The sequence below is a fragment of a genome, unplaced genomic scaffold (assembly GCF_019419815.1).
Source record: "Pyrus x bretschneideri cultivar Hongxiangsu unplaced genomic scaffold, Pyrus_bretschneideri_v1 Contig4, whole genome shotgun sequence".
NCBI classification, from domain to species: Eukaryota; Viridiplantae; Streptophyta; class Magnoliopsida; order Rosales; family Rosaceae; genus Pyrus; species Pyrus x bretschneideri.
Window position 1 is genome coordinate 506,716 of NW_025999723.1, and position 18,898 is coordinate 525,613.

An 18,898-nucleotide genomic window follows, 5' to 3' on the forward strand; every position below is an offset into this window, starting at 1 on the left:
GAACAACCCAGGTAATGCCGAAAGGTTGGCTTCTTGTGGTGATAGAATTGTTTGTCAATTTTGTGGCAAACCAGGTCATCCTGCTATTAACTGCTACCAGTGTATGAACACTGTATTTGAATGAAGAATTTCGGCCAAGCGCATCTCCATGATAACTTCATTTCCCATTACTCTCAACAAGTAGCAAAATGGTTCTTAGCTCCTAGACACAGGTGCCAATGCACACATAACTTCGAACATTCAAAATTTGGCCAACCCTAAAGAGTACACTGGTAATGATGGTGTGGGAGGTGTAAGTAATAATTCTGGTATCTCTATTTCACATTATGGCTCTAATCAACTTAAAACTAATACTTGCTTCTTTGTTTTACGTGATATACTTCATTGCCCGTCTGCATCCACAAATTTCATATTTGCCCATAGGTTTACCATTGACAATGATTGCTACTTAATCATTTTTCCACAATTTTTTCTTGTTAAGGACCTCAAGACACAGAAGACGTTTTTCCGAAGGAGATGTGAGAATGGGTTGTACCCATTTCCAAGTGGCAGTGGACAACTCAAGCATTCTGTTTCTGCATTTGTGGGAGTTAGAGTCTCGGTTCAAAAGTGGCATGCTTGTCTTGGCCACCCTGCTAAACCCATAATAAAAAAAATTTAGTTTCCAATAAATTGGTACTTGTTCATGGTACCTCTGATGTAAGTTTCTGCGAGTCTTGTCCTCTAGGTAAAAGTATTAAACTACCTTTCACTATGTCTGATTCCATGTCTCAATTTCCTTTGCAACTTTTGCACTTTGATGCGTGGTGTTCTCCAATTAATTATAATGAAGGTTTTCATTATTATTTGTTGTTTATGGATGACTTTTTGCGATATTCCTGGATTTTTCCATTGAAACACAAATCTGAAGTTTTTCAAATATTTGTACAGTTTAAAGCAAAAGTTGAAAACATGCTTAATTGCACAATTAAAACACTTCAATGTGATGAAGGTGAAGAATATAAAAGTCATGCTTTCCAACATTTTCTTGCAACTCATGGTATTTTACAATGATTTTTGTGCCCTAAACACCCTGAACAAAATGGTTTGGCTGAACACAAACACCAACACATTGTTGAAACGACAGTTGTTATGCTTTCTCAGTCGTCTATGCGTAATAAATTCTGGTTTGATGCCTGCTCAACTGCTACGTACTTAATCAACAAACTACTAATCCGTGTATTATCAAACATATCCCCTTTTTAGAAATTGTTTCAAAGAAAACCGAATTATGCCATGTTAAAAAGGGTAAAGTACAAAAAAACTACCTCAACTATTGGTCTCACAACACTTTCATACCTCATCTTTTTAAAATGGCAATGTCATACCTCATCTTACGAATTTGTGCCAATGTCATACCTCCGTCAGTTTTTCTATTAAGTTCTGACGTGGCTAGAGGCGGGGCCCACTCACTAATCCAACTGGATTAAAAAATAATTAAATATTAAAAATTAAAATTAAAAAATATATTTTCATATTAAATTGTGGGATTCACCTCTCTCCTTTCTCTTTCACCTCTCTCTCTTCTCTGCATCCTCAAAATTCCAAAGCCCAGAAACCCTTCCCACCCGTCTCCCCCAACTTTCCTCCACCACCCTCTATCACCTCTCTCTCTTCTCTCTTTCTCTGGGCAACCTGCATCCCCAAAATCTCAAAACCCAGAATCCTATTACAAATATCAAAACCCAAAATCCCATCAAACCTCCATTTCTTCCCCTTTTTTTTTTGTAGCAAAACAGTTGCGGGAACCGCCAGAACATTGACATTGCATTGCGGCAGGACAAGCCGATTTTTTCTAGGTAGTCGATTCGGGGCAAGAGCTTGTCTTCCATGCTGCAGGAGATGAGGGGAGGTGTGTTTGTTAACTTGGGAAATGTTGATGCTCTATAAGAAGTAGAGGGTGGGGCGAAGGCAAGTTTTGATGTTGTAGGCGAGGAGTCTGGGGCGGTGATTGATGACAAGGCGGAGATCGGAGCCATTGACGTGGGCTTCGAGGAGAAGGAAAACAAGGAGTGGGATGATTTCGACAATGCGGGAGGAGAGGATTTCGAGGCACATGCCGATCAGGCGGCGGAATTCTGGGGAGGTGAAGTCGATGGAGGTAAGGAGGAAGTGGACGATGGGTTTGATGTGGGAGAGAGAGAAGGAAATGATGGGAGGGTGGTGGTTAATTAGGGAGAAGTCGAGGCCAATGGAATCGAGGTAGAGGACTTTTTCTTGGAAGTCGAAGTGGGGGTGTCGGTGGTTGGTGGAAGTTGAGGGAGACAGTGGTTTTGGCGGTGGAGATGATTGGGAAGTGGGGGGTTTTCTTCGATGGCGGAAAACAGTGGGAAGAGTCATGGTGAGAGGAAGATAGGGATTGGAGTTTGGGAATGGGATTGGGAGTGGAGAAAATGGGTTGTTTGGTGGTGGCGATGGAGGTGGGGAAGGGTTACCTAGGGAGAGAGAAAAGATAGGCGAGAGAGAGAGAGATGAGACAGAGATGAAAGAGAGAGAGAGGGTGGTAAAGGAAGGTTAGGGGGGACGGGTGGGAAGCGTTTCTTGGCTTTGGGATTTTAGGGATGCAAAGAATAGAGAAAGGCGAGAGAGAGAGTGAGGTGGATAACACAATTTAAAATATTAAAAAAATAATTTTATTTTTAATTTTTTAATATTTAATTATTAAAAATATATTTAATTATTTTTTAATCTAGTTGGATTAGTGAGTGGATCCCGTCTCTAGCCACGTCAGCATTTAACTGAGAAATTAACAGAAAAACTGACGGATGTATGACATTGGCACAAATTCGTAAGATGAGGTATGACATTGTCATTTTAAAAAGATGAGGTATGAAAGTGTCGTGAGACCAATAGTTGAGGTAATTTTTTTAACTTTACCCTAAAAGTTTTTGGTTGTCGTTGTTTTCCTTAGTTAACACCATACAATCAAAACAAATTCGGTTTTCGGGTTCAAGTGTCCACCCCTACTCTCCATTCTCACCTTCTGCTTATTTTTGAACCTAGCTTTTTTTCTCTTCCATGCCAGTGTTGTTCTAGTTTATTTTGCGTATTTTCCAAGGTATTTGATTTAATTTTTTTTTTCGGTGGTTTTCAATTTGCAGATTTTGTCTTTAAATTTTCTTTTTTTTGTTTTTTTTTTTCATTTCATTTTGGGGGTTTGATATGTGTTTTTTTTGGGTTCCAGGAAACGCTCATGTCCCAACTTTGGGGTTTTCATGTGCAACTTTGCAAGCCCCTTGTGTTCAAGGTGTGTATATAAAATCTACTTTTTCTTTTGGACTTTTTATCGAACAAAATTTAAATTATTTTGGGGTGGTCTTCCGTTTGCTGATGTGTCTTTGCATTTAAATTTTGTTTTCATAACTTTGGGGGTTTTATTTCTGTGTTCGGATTCTTGGTCTGGCTCTATGATTTGCTTTTCTTTTCATTTCAGGAAACGTTTGTCTTTGTTTTTTGGAAATTTTGTATATGCGTTTGCAAACCATTTGTGCTTCAGGTATATAATTTCAAGTTTTCCTTTTGGTTTTCTAATGATGAGAGTTTTGATTTTTTTGTGTGTTGTAAAAGTTAAGTGTGTTGGAAACTGAAATTACAGATTTTGTTTTGTTTGGAATTTAAGCAGGAGTCACTTACCAAGACATTGCAGGGCATGAAGGTACAATTCGGACTTAGGATATGCAGGTATATATTGATTTGATCTTTGTTGTAATGGTTGAAGCTTTGTTAACAGTACTAGAGTTGTTAAATTTGTCCGCCATAAATATTCACCAAATTATGTCTCAATGTTGTTGTTGTTGTTACTCGGTCATGGTGTTTCTTAAGGTAGACTGTTATCAAGTTCGAATTTTCTAATTTTCTTTTTGCAAATTATTTTTTGATTATTTTTTGTTTTAGGAACTGCAATTGTATAATTGGATAAGAAAACTAGAAAATATGTTCGATTAGAACAAATAATTTTAATCATATCTTTAATTTATTTTTGAATTCTATCTTGGTATCATGTTGAGTGTTAGTCTTATCTTTATACTTTATGTTGCTGAGTTTGTTTAAACTTTAATTGTAATTGTAGGTTGATTTGGACTTGGGCAACTATGAACGCTTCCTAGATGTGACTCTTACTAGGGATAACAACATTACCACTGGAAAGATATATCAGGTGCTGCTAACTCGATTTTGACTTCCTTTGCGGTGTGTATCATTTCCTAATTTTGACTTCGAACTTGATCTTACTTATAGTTTTTCTTTTTTGAAAAAGATGGAAATGTAATAACTGAGGTTTGTAATAGGGAGAGAGAGGCTGGAATCACTAACCCCGGTTCTGAGGGATTTCAGAAGCTATTTTTCGGTCAAGAGGAAATCGCCATACCAGTGCACTCAAAGTAAGTCGTCATTCTCTCATCCTCTTCCTAGATTTTGTCTTTCGTGGCTACAAGCCATCTTTTGTATAGTTATGTATATGCATGTATGCTTAGTTAATCTTAATTTTCCATATCCAATATATTCAAATCATGTTATTAGTCAGATTACCATTCTTGATCTGTTGTTTTGAGATTGTCTGACCTTTGGTTAATAACTGTTGCAGCATTGAACCATCATGCGTCGCACATCTTACTGCTGATGTCTTAATCAACTTTGGTTCATACAAAAGGTCAGTGATTATTCTATGAGTAGTGTTTTGGAGTGCGAAACTTATATGGTTGTACCTAATGATGAATATATGTTGACATATCTGGAGTGCTATCGCTTCTTCCATGGCTACTATCAAGCAACCAACCATTAAAGTTGTGGCAATCATCGCTAAAGGTGTACCTGAGTCAGACACTAAGCAATTGATCGCATATGCACGGGCAAACAACAAGGTTACATGATTGATGCAAAGTCATCTTAATTTCACTAATCCAGGAAAAGGAAATGGCGATGCTAACTTTAATTATCGTATCTTTGGCAGGTTGTCATTGGCCCAGCTACTGTTGGAGGAATTCAAGCTGGAGCTTTTAAGATTGGTGACACTGCTGGAACAATTGATAACATTATTCACTACAAGCTATACACGCCTGGATCTGTTGCTTTTGTCTCCAAATCTGTATGTAGCTAATCCAATATCTTGAACTTCAGATAATTTGGTTATTCATAAGACTTTCATGATGTATATACCTTAAACATTTAGCGTATTGGAATTGAGTTCATTCATTTATGTCTTCTGCCCTTATGTTGGCAAGATTGTCCAGGTGATGGTACAAAATCACAATGTTCATATGCCCTACCTTTTCTTTTTTGCTTCACTTGCTTGAACGCTAATGACTACCTTTCTTCAGTGATTTGAGTTGATTTAGGTAGTTCAACACATAATTGATGTCATTAAGACATGGGTCGAATCTGTTTCAATCATTTCCATCGATGGAAAAGAGGGCCCTGCAAATGTTTATGTAGGTCATTGGGGGCTTAATTTATTAGTATTTATGTAGAAATAGAAATAATTATAAATGAAACCTTCTTATCAGGCATGACCTTTCTTTTGATGTTTGTTTGATTTTCTTTTGTTGGTTGTGTTTTGCAACTCATAAGAACAATAAACAAGTGAAAGGTATAAGCTCTCCATAATATGGTAGTCTTTTATTCATTTTAAAAATCATCCATATGGTAGTTGGTAGATTTTTTCTATTTGAGATTTCTTATTGTTGTGGTAGAGTTATGTTGAGATTTCTTTTGCTATTTGATATTTTGCTTTACATTCTTTACATACAATTTAATATGTCCATTTATGCTCTCGAAAATTGATAAAATATATATTTTCGTTCTGCATCTTTGTAACATAATGGACAACCTCCCGTGATTTGCAAGCTTTTAAACCACCAAAAAAGATAAGGGTCTCTGTGTGTAAAGTGTGGAGAAGTTAAGGCAAGTGAATTTCAAACTCATGTTTGTACAAGTTGTTATAATTTGAACAAGTAACAACTATATATTTTATGCAAATACCTAGTACATGTTTTATAAATTCTACACACAATTCTTGCAACATATTTGTTCCCTTATGTAACATTTATATACAATACTTGCAATATATTTGACACTCCCGCAGCAACGTGCGAGCAAACTTTCTAGTTATACCCTAAAATTGAAACCGTAAAAGTTGATTCTTTATATGAATATCCACCATTTCCATAAATGAGATCAAAATGTAAATTAAATTGACCGTGAGTGAGTGAGATTTTTTCAAAACATAAGTTCTTTCAAAAAGAAAAAAATGTTGTGCTTACAGTCTAACAGTAAATTCCAAATTATTGGTTGATGCAGGCCCTAAGTAATGGGATTTACAAAGTGTGTGGCATCGAGCCGTTACCCATATTGATAACGCAAGGCTTTAAGTAGCTTCATTCTTCTGCCCTGAAGACGATGCTCAGATAAGCCCAGCAATAACTCTTACAGAGAAAGGATATGTAGCCATATATTGAGGCTACACCTACACCCCACCTTATTAAAAATAATTTTAATAATATTTCAAGACCCAGCAGCAGCACTAACCTCATCTCTCTCTCTCTCTCACACACACACACATACATACATACATATATTTATAGGTTTATTTATTCAATAATATTATTTAGACGCACAAAAGTAAACGTTGACTTACCATAAAATTGAGGAGGACTCTACAATTGTACCTGGATCATGCATGTTTTAGATAATCTTTAACAATTTGGCCAATTATGTGCTTCCAGATACCAGTACTTGTTATTTATTTATTGCCTATCTGATTATGACTCCTTGTGGCAGGTAGGAAGGCTTCTGTAATTTGGTTTATTTAATATCTTGATCATAGGACCAGTTTGAATGAATATCACAAATAATAATTTCACAGCAACGTCATGAAAATAATATGAATGTCATTTTATTATTCTTTTTTTGCCAATTTTTCTGTTTTAGGAGAGCTTGTGTATGAGCGATCGTATGTCAAACTCTATTGACAGGTAAGCTTGGGTGATGAGAAATACATAAGGTCCTGATTTTGGGTTCGTTGGAGCACTTACACATGATCAGTCTGTCGTACACCAGATTTTCTCATGTTTTAGACCCCATTGGATGGGTATGAATCCAAATTTATGACATACAAGCAACATAAAACCACTTTATTATTACTATTTTTTGGTAACATATGAAAATCTACTTACGGTGAAAAATCCAGATGCTATCACCATATCAGAAACCAAACAATATGGATGCAGATGGCAGCATACCACTGGCAAAGTTATACTCAATTCTTCTTAAGAAACTCAACGACATAGGTGTTGAAAGCGGAGCGAATGACGCGGAAGCCTTGGTATCCAGACTCCTTAGCCAAGGCCTCAAACTCCCCCGTACTCTCTTTTCCGCCAGGGTTGTGAGCTAACATGATCACGTCGATATGGACAACTACCTTGATGGCAAGGCTGCTGTCCGGAGCTACTGGAAGACTGCACATTCAGGAAGAATCACCTTCCCATTGTCGGGGAGCGCGGTATAGCAGTTCTTCAAAATTTCAAATAATGCTCGTCAGTTTGATATTAGTTTCAAATATATTAAGAAACTAAGCTCTTACAGGTGTTGAGAATGAGTCCCACATTGATGGGAGGAGAGACCTTACACCGACTTATAAGAGGTTGGATTACTCCCTATATTATTATGGTGGAATCTCAACTTTCTTAAGGATATCAGAGCAGGTTGTCCACACGTGAGGGGCAGTGTTAAGAAGAAGTATCACATTGATGGGAGGAGGGACTTTACACAGGCTTATAAGAGGTTGGGCTACTCCCTATATTACCAATTGATTTTATGGTAAAACCTCAACTTTCTTCAATAAGAATCTGATATTGCTACAAAATAGTCATTGACTCTCTTTTTGATAAATAATAACTCACCTTCATGAAAATTGCATCTCCCTTTGGAACACTTACAAACATGTCTCCTCCAACATGATCCACACCTATGTCAAACATCCATAGACCTCGTATAATACAAAAGAATTCTATGTATGCCGTCTGTTTTTTTTTATAAGATGGAATGTTTTGAAGAAATCTCACTGGCCATCAATTTTATTAACTTTAATCCTATATGTTGAGAGAGTTGATTACTTAGGTAAAAAATTGCACGTTAGATCTTTGATTTTAGGTTATAAGTATTAGATTGTGTATTCAAACTCGAATTCTATGTAATCATTGTGAAATCAAAAGTTGTGTATAAACAGAACCTCAAATTGTTAATTTGTGCATGTAATTGTGAAATGAAAATTATTGGTTGGTGTAGGCCCTATGTAATGGTATTTACAAGAGTGTGTGGCATCGAGCCGTTACCAATACTGAGAAAGCAAGGCTCTCAGTAACTTTATTCCTCTGCACACAAGACGATGCTCTAATAAGCCCAGCAAAAGCTCTCTAAGGAAGGGATCTGCAGCCATATATAGGGGCTACACTTATGCTGAGTATTATAAAAAGTTTTGGACTCGGGACTTGGAGAAAGACCATTGTTTGGACCTTTTCAAGTTCCAGCAGCAGCCCCAGCCTCATCAAATATATATGTGTGTGTGTGTGTTTGTTTATTAAATAACGTTATTTATACGCACAAAACTAATCACATTGCTCAGTGTTGTTGCACTTTAAAATAGGAGTGGACTCTACAAGTGTGCGTGGAACATGCATGTGTAAGAGAATATATAACAATGGGGTCAATTTTGTGCGTATAACTATTTACTTTATTTATTTATTGCCTATCTGATTAGGGCTCCTCATGGCGGTATGAATGCTTCTGTAATTTGGTTGATTTACTTTGTTGATCATAATACTAGTTTGAATGAACATTTTGAATAATAATTGTACAGGTATGTCATAAAAATAATATAAATGTCATTTTATGATTCCTTTCTTTCCAATTTTCTCTGTTTTAGAAGTGTTCTTGTGCATGAGCGGTTGTGCCGAATTCTGTTGACAGGTAAGTTTGAGTGTCAAGAAAATCCATGAGGTCCTGATTTTGTGCTTGTGGCAGCACAAACACTTGATCTGCCCGTTGTACACCAGATTTTTGTGGTGTTAGACCTCATTGCATAAGTATGAATCCAAATTTATGACATATAAGCAACATAAAATCCTTTTCTTACTACACTTTCTTACTACTTTTTGTGGAATACATGAAAGTCTACTTATGGTGAAAAATCCGCATGCGATCACTATATCAAAAACCAAAGCAATATGGATGCATATGGCAGCATACCATAGCCAAGGTTATATCAAATTCTTCTTAAGAAATTCAATGACATTGCTGTGGAAAGCGGAGCACATGACGCGGAAGCCTTGGAATCCAGATCCCTTAGCCAAGGCCTCAAACTCATCCTCCGTCCTCTCTTTTCCGCCGGGGTTGTTAGCTAACATGATCACGTCGATATGGTTAGCTAACTTGGTGGCAAGGCTGCTGTTTCGAGATGCCGGAATAATGATCTCAACAAGAATCATCTTCCCATTGTCAGGGTGCGCAGCGTAGCAGTTCTTCAAAAGTTTCAAGCAATGCTCGTCACTCCAATCGTGACATAGCTATAAGATTGCATACACGATATGATATTCGTTCCAAATAATATTAAGCAACTAAGCTAAAAAAATTGATATTAGCACTACAACATAGTCATTGACTCTCTTTTGGATAAATAATAACTCACTTTCATGACAATTGCATCTCCCTTTGGAACACTTACAAACATGTCTCCTCCAACATGCTCCACACCTATATCCAACATTCATAGACCTCATATTCATTAGGGAAAATGATAAATAGTACAACCATGATTTGTTTTTATATAAGCAAATATTAGAGGAAGAGAAATCATACTTCAGAGAGATCGAGTGTAAAGGGGAATGCTTTTAAGTAACTGTTGACACTAGAAATTACAATGTCTACTTGGTGCGCATGCCAAATGATTATGAGCTAACTTAAGAATAACGAATGTGGGTGTGCCAATTCACAACCGAACTTGGTCAGGCAAGTATAATTGATGTGGTGGTAGTGGGGAATGCACTGCTAAGTTCTACACCTGAACGATTTGGGCATAGGAACGAACACATCTCGACCTTGGGTTCTAGAACCTGAAGACAAATTTACTAGATCACTGCGAGGTTCAATAACTGGTTCGACTTTCACTGTGCTGAATAAATGGTAATTAGGTAACACCTCATTTTACTGAGCTATTGAGATGACCTATTTAGGTGAAAGAATTGCAAACTCTTCACCCGCCAAGACTTGAATACCAACGAACAACAATGTTGTTCACTTATCCAAACTGAAAGTGCTCCTAAATTGTTTGGTTCCACTGCTCCACTGGGTTAGGACAGTTAGTGTTCTTCTCCGTGGTGTGAGAAGGGTTTCGCGTAGAGCAAGGTTTTTCATGTAAAGCGTTTACGCTGTTTGTTCAGTTGAATGAGCTTTCAATGTTGAAGAGCCTCTTCTATTTATACGCAAAGCTTTCATGATAAACAAGTATGCCGAGGCAGAGTCCTAATGGGATTATGTTTGCTTAATATTTGCTTGAATATTCCCTTTTTGCCTTCTTAGCCAAAAGTTTGTCTCTATTTAATCTCGGCCTCTCACACTCATCAGAACTCTAAACCTAGTCCCATGGTGAGATTCATTCATGTTTATATGGTTGCGTAGGCATTCGGATCCTTGGAATAATTCATATTTATCCATAGTTTATACTGATCTTTGTAATTTCAGTTTGTGCAAGACTCGACCAAGTCACCCCTATACTTAAACTTTTCATAGTCCTAACTCCATGAGGACTCAGTCAAACTAATCCTACTCGTGGCCTAAAATCCCACTAACTTGAAAGATTTGACTAGGCTGAGAACCATGATCATTAGGTCAACTCATCTCAGCCCAAGTTGTTATTCATGCCCAAACAGTAACTAACAACAAACATTATCAGAAACGAGGAACATACCAGGATATTGGGGAGCATCTTTGATGACATGAGGCAAGTCAAAGTTAATGTCCTTAATTGAGGGGTACTTAGAGACAATCATGTGAATAACACTACCGATGCCATCACCAACATCAACGACAGATGTGAGGCCCTCAAAACCAAGTAGGTCTTAAGAAGTTTCTTCATGGCAATGCTAGAGTGGTCAGCCATTGCCCTGTTAAAAACCTTGTTGAATCTAGGGTCAGTGCCATGGTACTCAAAAGTAGTCATTCCATAGGCCTTGTTGAATGCAATTCCTCCTTCAAGAACATCATCTTTAAAGTGGTACCTGCACAAGCCCAAAACAAGCATACCCGTCATGGATACTGCTCTCTTAAGGTCCTTATTTTGAGGACCTGTGCGGTTTTGTTTTCATATAAACTTTCAAATTAATCTTATGGGTAGGTTAAGCTATCAACTTAATAATTCCTATTACACCGACACAAAATAATTTTGCAAACTGATTAAATTAAAAAAATTTCTCACGTGAAACCTTCCTTCTTCTTTTCCAATTGTCTATCTCCCCCACATCCCCTTCATTTCTCCATCTCTCTCCCGATCGTTCACTCCCCTTCTCTCCTCATGAGTTTTTTTTTTTTTTTTTGCTTTTCACATATGAAAAAAGGGAGAATGACCTATTTCAAAATTTTCACCACCTTTGGAAAATGTAAAAATAGGGTTCACACGTTCAAGAAGAAGGGAAACCCAATTTTGAGGTTTTGTAACTAACTGAGTTTGGATATTATTGATAAAAGATAGAATTGAATTGATGTGAACAATCATTAGGGTTTATACAACTGGATTAACTTTTAGATATTTGATGAGGAGATTAGATTTTCTAGATGGAAAAGATTCGACATGACATGAAACCTTCTTCTATCCTCTTTTTTTTTTTTTTTTGTTTGATCAGTTAGGATTTTGTTTCACTGTGATAGATTATTTAAGTTGATAGCTTAATGTACTGTCAGATTAATCTGATGTCTCATATTAAAAAGAACCTCACATGTCCTCAAAATGAGGACCTTAGCAGAGCAGTTATGGCTGTGAGTGTGACATATACATAGCTGCTTTCCTAAGGTCTTCATTTTGAGGATTTGTGAGGTCTTTTTGTATATGAGCTCTCATATTAATCTTATGATAGATTAAACTATCAACTTAAATAATCTTTGCACTGAAACACAATAATTCTGCAAAGTGATTAAATAAATAAATAAATTACGTTAAACCTTTCATCTTCTTCCCCTACCCTTTCTCTCCTCCACAGCCTTCGTCTGTCCATCTCTCTCTCTTGATCGTTTACTCCCTTCTCTCCTCCTGAGATTTTTGTTTTTTTTCTTTTAACGTATAAAAAAGGGAGATGGAGCTGTTTCAAAATTTTCACTACCATCGAAAATTTTCATATAAAAAGGGGTTTATACGTTCAATAAGAAGAGGATCCCAATTTTCCAAACCATCCAATTTCAATTTGAATATTATTGATAAAAGATTAGAGGAAATTGGATGTGAAAAGTTATTATGTTTTATGTAATTGGATTTGCTTTGTTTAGAGACTAGGTTTTGCAGATGGAGAGGATTCAACATGACGTGAAATCTTTTTTATTTTATTTTATTTTTGTTTTATCAATTAGTATTTTATTTCCTTGTAACAGAAATTATTTAACTTAATCTACCGCACCTATGGAAAAATAAAATAATTAAAACGTAGAGTTCTACAAAGGAAAAAGATTAATAAGAAAGAAAGGTTTGAAATTGAAACACTGTGGTGTGATAAATTTCTAATCATGTCGATCCGTCCCCAACCACTAAATCGGCCAAAAGTAATATGAACAAAGAAGAACACAATAGGAAAAATAGTAAACAATCACATATTCAAGCCACAACTCGCAGTTAGTAACATTTTTATGATTTTATTCTAATCAACCTATTTAAAACCCATTAATTAATGTTTGTTAACGATCAAATTAAGATGATAAACTAAGAAGAATAATGGTAATTACCAGGTCTCAACAAGGACCTTGTCCTGAGTCAGGAGTAAGTGAGGAGCAATGGACAAACCATCTTCGTTCTTTGTCAATAACTTGCAGACGAGGCCGAGGCCGTACAGCCGCTCTACTTTGCCATCGGGTAGCGTGCGGAGGGAGTAAGTGAGGATGGAGTAGCTGGCCAGGAGGCGCAGCTTGCGGTCCAGAATGACGGGGGCGTCAGGGTTCCTGGTCGGCAGCTGCGAAGCTAAGTCCTCCGGAGAAACGAAAGCGCCAGGCCCGGCTTTCGCCATGATCTCGAGGAGGTCGAGCTCGAGGGCTGCCTTGAGCACCATGGGGGGAACGGAGGCGGAGGGTAGCTGCATGGCGAAGAGGTTGGTTTCTTCGTCGGAGACTTGGGTTGGAGTCATCTGAGTCTCTCTGGTCGAACGCATTTGTTGGATTTGGTGTTGGTGGGGGGAGAGAGAGAGAGAGAGAGAGAGAGCGAGAGGAGGACTGAGAGTGGAATAGATGGGTGTAATAATGGGTGTACTAACTGGCAATATATAGGGATTTGTTTGCTCACCTACCACCATTAAGGTGGTTTCAATGTTTTGTAATGTTGTTACGAAAATTGATTTTAAATTGTCGAGAGTTCTGTTTGGGCCCAAAATAATACTATTGGGCTGAGTGTAGGTCTATGTTCAGTCCAAAGCTTTTCCAAATATAATATGGGTTGCTTGATGATCCTGGGCCGTTCAGTAAAGGTGGTCGAGTTCTATTGTCAGAAAGAGTAGTTTAGATGAGTGGATGGGTCGAAGAAATCCCAATACGATAAAGGGCCCTAGTGCAATATGGATTCTCGACCGGCAATGAATACGGCCTCAAAAAGGGGGTGAGTTCAAAGTCCTAATAGGAGTAGGATTGGTCGAGATAAAGTTGGAACAGAATAAGAAGTCCTAATCCGAATATGGTTTCAACTGGATCTTAAGGAGGACTTGTTGCTATAAATAGAGAGCAAAGTGCATCATTCAAGCCTCTCTAATTCAACACACAATTACCCTGCGTAAACCTGTCAAACATCTTAAGATTTTTTTTATTTTCTTTTTCCGCCGACACATCTTCAATTTGGATAAAATAGCACTGTGAAGGCAACCGGCAAACATCTTCAGTTTGGATAAACAACATTGTTGCCGCAGAATCAGCCGACCGAGGAGCATCTTCAGTTTGGATAAACAGCACTGCGTCGAGGCCGACTGGTTATCTATCCAAGTCTCAGTCGAGAAGGGTTTCCGAATCCTTATTGGCAGAGGTCATCTTATTAGCCTTCTTGGCGAAGTAAGGTGTTACAAGTTACGACATTCGGCTCATTGAACGCCGAGTGATTTTATGATTGGATACTTACAAATGAGTTTTAGAGTTCAGCATTCTAACGGCCGAACCACATTTACCATCAATACATATATCTCCTTTGAGTACTTGTGTCCATATAGCCTGGTGTTGATTCGACATGCTTATACTCTTATAAATATAATCACTGTGATCGAATCCGACGCCGACGGTTCGTGAACTTCAAAGAACTAGCAGCTTTGTCTTCAAACTCGAGAATTCAAAGGCCGAGACTTGTTCCTTCCTCAGCCGCAATTGCAAGATCAAGAAGTCAGCAACGCGTTCAACACAACATCAACAAATCGTACTCCTCGGCCAGGCTCAGCCGACGAGTTGGCACGCCCCATATCAACCGAATGACGTAGTTGGCTCATTAGTTACTCGACCTGCGCACCACATAGGCTTTGTAATTTTTAGGGTCAACAAGTTCACAAGAGTCTTAATGCTCAGAGTTCTTTTAGCATTCATTAATAAGAGAAATGTGTGATTTTATCCCTCGTAATATCGTTTTTAAAAAGAAATATAAACAAATTTATTGATAATTTACAAATCCAAAATTTCTTATAAAAAAAAAAAGTGCAGTTTTTCTTCAATACAAGGTTATACTCCATGGTTTAAATTAACACAAACGCATTTCACATGGTTCGACTAATATATTGTTCTCTGTGTACGTCACCACTTGCATTACCTATTAAAGTAAGAAGGAATACAACAAAATGTCAACCTTTCAAACCAATGGCGAACGAACTAAGAAAAGTCTCTCTGCCGAATACAACTTGACAACGAATTATGTAATGGTGCCCTTGTAGCAGGTGATGGAGTCCTTGTTATTGTTTATTTATTCATTATTTAGATGGTGTTTGAAAAGATTTCTCTTAGTTGATCCGGCAAAACAAGTTAAATTATGTAAGAATAGAATAGTTAAAACATAGAGTTAAAGTTCTAAAAAGCGTTAAACGCTAGTCAGACAAGCGTCTGGGTGGGCTAGACGAGCGCATTGGCAGATCTAAATGCAATTTCTTAATTTTTAAACTCTTTGAGATTAATGGAGGATGATGACTAACCGCTTAACATCAAGCGGCATATGAGGCAATGAGAATTTTTAGAACATTCGAAAAATATTATAAGAAAGAAACTTTTTCATAGTGAAACACTGGTGTGGTTGGTGAAGTGGTACCAGCTTTCCACTCATTTTGGTTATGTAGCAATCCTAAAATAGGTGAACAGTCATCACCAATCCATTGTTACGTATCTTGTTCGAGTACGACGCATATGTCGTCTATTTATTATCCTACCTGAAGATCAAAGAAAGAAATATATGTCGACTGTTTATATCCCAATCACTCTAAATAGTCAAAAAGTTAGGCATCGTCCTCTCGAGTCTTCTGCCTTCCGTTAAAACGGAACTAATCATACTGCAAAGTATTTTAGCTCAATCACCTTAAAATGACGATAATATTCAGCACTTTATTACCATTAAATTTCTAAATCTGTTAAATTATAAATATAAATCTCAAAATTTAAACATAAACACACCCACTCAAATTAAACAGCTTCACCAAAGAATCATTCAGAACTCTAAAACTCGGACTAGAATGATCAACTTCCAATCATGTCCGTCCCGAACGACCAAATTGGCCAAAAGTAATGTGAACAAAAAAAGCCACGTTAGTAAAGGATAATCTAGGTAAATTAATTTTTGGGTAATGTTAGGGAGACTAAATATTCAAATTAAATTTGGTAAATTAAATGACATAGAAGTTAATGATTGAATTATCATTTAAGTGTTAATTAACATGTGGGTAATGTTAGGGAGACTAAATTTATAAAGAAAATTTACAAACTAAATGATGTATCACCATTAGGAATGAGCACATTTACCAACGCTTGAGTAATTTAGTTTACAAAATTTTGTCTACAAATTTAGTCTTCCTACCATTACCCTTAACGTGTTTATTTTTTATTAGTAACACATCATTTAGTCTATCTAGTATTACTCTTAATTTTTAGACTAATCTTTTAAAGAAATATGAACAAATTTAATGATTACTTACAAATCCAAACTTTCTTATCAAAAAGTGCAGTTTTGCTTCGAGAGATATTTGTTGATTTTTCTTTCGAATTTGTATGAAGCTGTCAATTTCTTTATAAACTAAAATTAGCCAATTACTCCCCCTAAACTTTTATAATTGACCAATTTTTCCTCTGAACTTTAATTTTATAATTGCAAAAAGATATTTTTATCCCTAATGTAGACAACATAATTGATTTTTTCTTCTTCTTCTTCTCTTCCGCTAGTTCACTCCGCACACTTTTTGTTTGAATTTTAAAATTTAGGGGAAATTTTTCAATTATAAAAGTTCATGGGGTAATCGGCTAAAGTTAAAACTTAGGGGGTAAATTGGCCAATTCTAAAAGTTTAAGGAAGTAATCGGCAATAAAAAATTGATAGCTCTTTACAAGTTCAGGAAGAAGATCAACCAACACCTCCTTCTTCAATACATGCCATACTTAATGGGTTATAAGTTCGACTATGATATATTGTTCGGTTGGATTTGGAGTGGTAGGTTGGATCTGTATACATCACTTCGAGCATAAGGATTACCTAGTAAAGTACGAAGAAATACAAGAAGAAGTAAAACTCTTCAATCCAACATGACAAGGGAGAATTGGGAAAAAATAGTGAATTGCTCCTCTGAAGTCCTTGTAGTTGGTGATAGAGCATAATTTACAATAAGGTGTTCCTTCTTTATTTATTTCTCTTAATTTCTGGTGTTTGAAAAGATTTAAGTTCAAACTTTTTGTCCATAGTTATTGATCCGGCAAAACAAGTTATGTAATTCAAGCAATTGTGAAATGAAACAAGGAGGCTGAAATGGCATTGGACAAATACACCTGATATTTATAAAAGAGTAATTTGCGTAGAACGCGTTTATCGTTATTGTGATATTTCAATTCAATAATGTAAAACATCTTAAAAATTTTACACATAACATTATATAACAAAAATAAAATGTCATGATAAATACGTTTATATAAGTTCTTATCAAGCATCATATATGTTCGTAAAGCTCAAAAAGGTAGATAGTATATAAAGAACCATATATTTTCGTGAAGCTTAATAAGGTAGATAGCATATACTAATTGAGATGATGTCATTGTCATGGTATGTGTCATCCTGGCTAATAGATCTATGAAGGAAAATTTAGTATGAACTCGTATAACTTCTCTATACTCAGCTTAATTTTAAACATGAAATATCTTTATTATCATATTGCATAATTACCATCAAGGATAAAATAAAATTAATAATAAAAAAAATTATCAATAAACTCATTCTCAATAATCAAACCCTAATCATTATGTAATATTGCTCTTATGTTCTATCGTGGAAAAAAATCATAAGACGCTCTCATAGAGAAAAACAAGCTTTTTTTTTACGGTTAAAGGGTAATTTTGAAGTTTTGGATCCTCCAACTTTTATCATTGTCATCATCATACTACCACCACCACCATCCACCAACCCTACCACCACCGTCATCATCTCCAACATTACTTGTCACCTCCATGAAACCTACTTGTACTTCTGCTACTACTGTTGCCAAAACAACAAACAGCGGCTGATCAAGATCAACGGCAAGACAGAAGAAGAGGAGGAGGGAAGAGAGATGGCACAGGTTTTCACTAGTACTGCTGCCTCTTATATATGATATCAAAACCCAACTTATTGTATGAGTAGTGTTTCTCAGACAAAAAGGGGTTATCCAACTCTTCGGCTCAAGGGGATCAGGCGTATCGGTCCAACCATTTACTACGTCAACCTAGCAAATCCACGCGTACATAGCTTTTTCTAAATTTTTGGCTACCAGCTATTTCACTTTTAGTTATCCCTTTTAATTAAGTAATGAAAGTTTTTTTCTTTAATTACATGGTCAGATGTTACTCATACCTAATTAGTAGCTAGTCTTGTTGTGTAGCTGTAAACATGTGAGAGCATAATAATTATTGCACTTCGTTCCATTTTGTTTGCATACTGTTGAGTGTTGATAATTAATTATGCAATCTTATTACCAATTTATTTATATATTCTGAAAAAGATTACATTTCTCAATTTCTAACTTCCATACATGACTTGCTAGCTGTTATTCCCTGTACTACAAGTCGACCTACAAAATATGCATGCATTTATAAAACTAGCTAGGGTTTGGTTAATTTGGTTTGACTCTCGTAGTCTCATGGCAGCTATGTTTAATTAGATTAATAGATTTAATTAACATGGATCTTCACCAAACTGATCCAGGTATTTTCTAATGTGAAAAATAATGATTGTAAAGATAAACTTACATGTTGAATTAAATTTGTGAGAGTAGTTTAGATAGTAAATTACGATTTAAAAAGATATTAATAATTTAATTAAAAATAATACAGATCTAAAAAGTATGTTCTGTGCCGAAAAAAATTATATAGGCTTCAAATAAAAGTTCTCATGCATGAAAAAATGATGTGACTATTTAATAAGGGGCAGGTGTGC

General features: G+C 36.3%; 2 pseudogenes; both read right to left on the reverse strand.

Moving 5' to 3' along the window:
• Positions 1–1,640: 1,640 nt before the first annotated feature.
• Positions 1,641–2,467, reverse strand: LOC125468946 (annotated as a pseudogene).
• A 6,511-nt stretch (positions 2,468–8,978) lies between these two features.
• LOC103951569 lies at positions 8,979–13,489 on the reverse strand (annotated as a pseudogene).
• Positions 13,490–18,898: the final 5,409 nt, after the last annotated feature.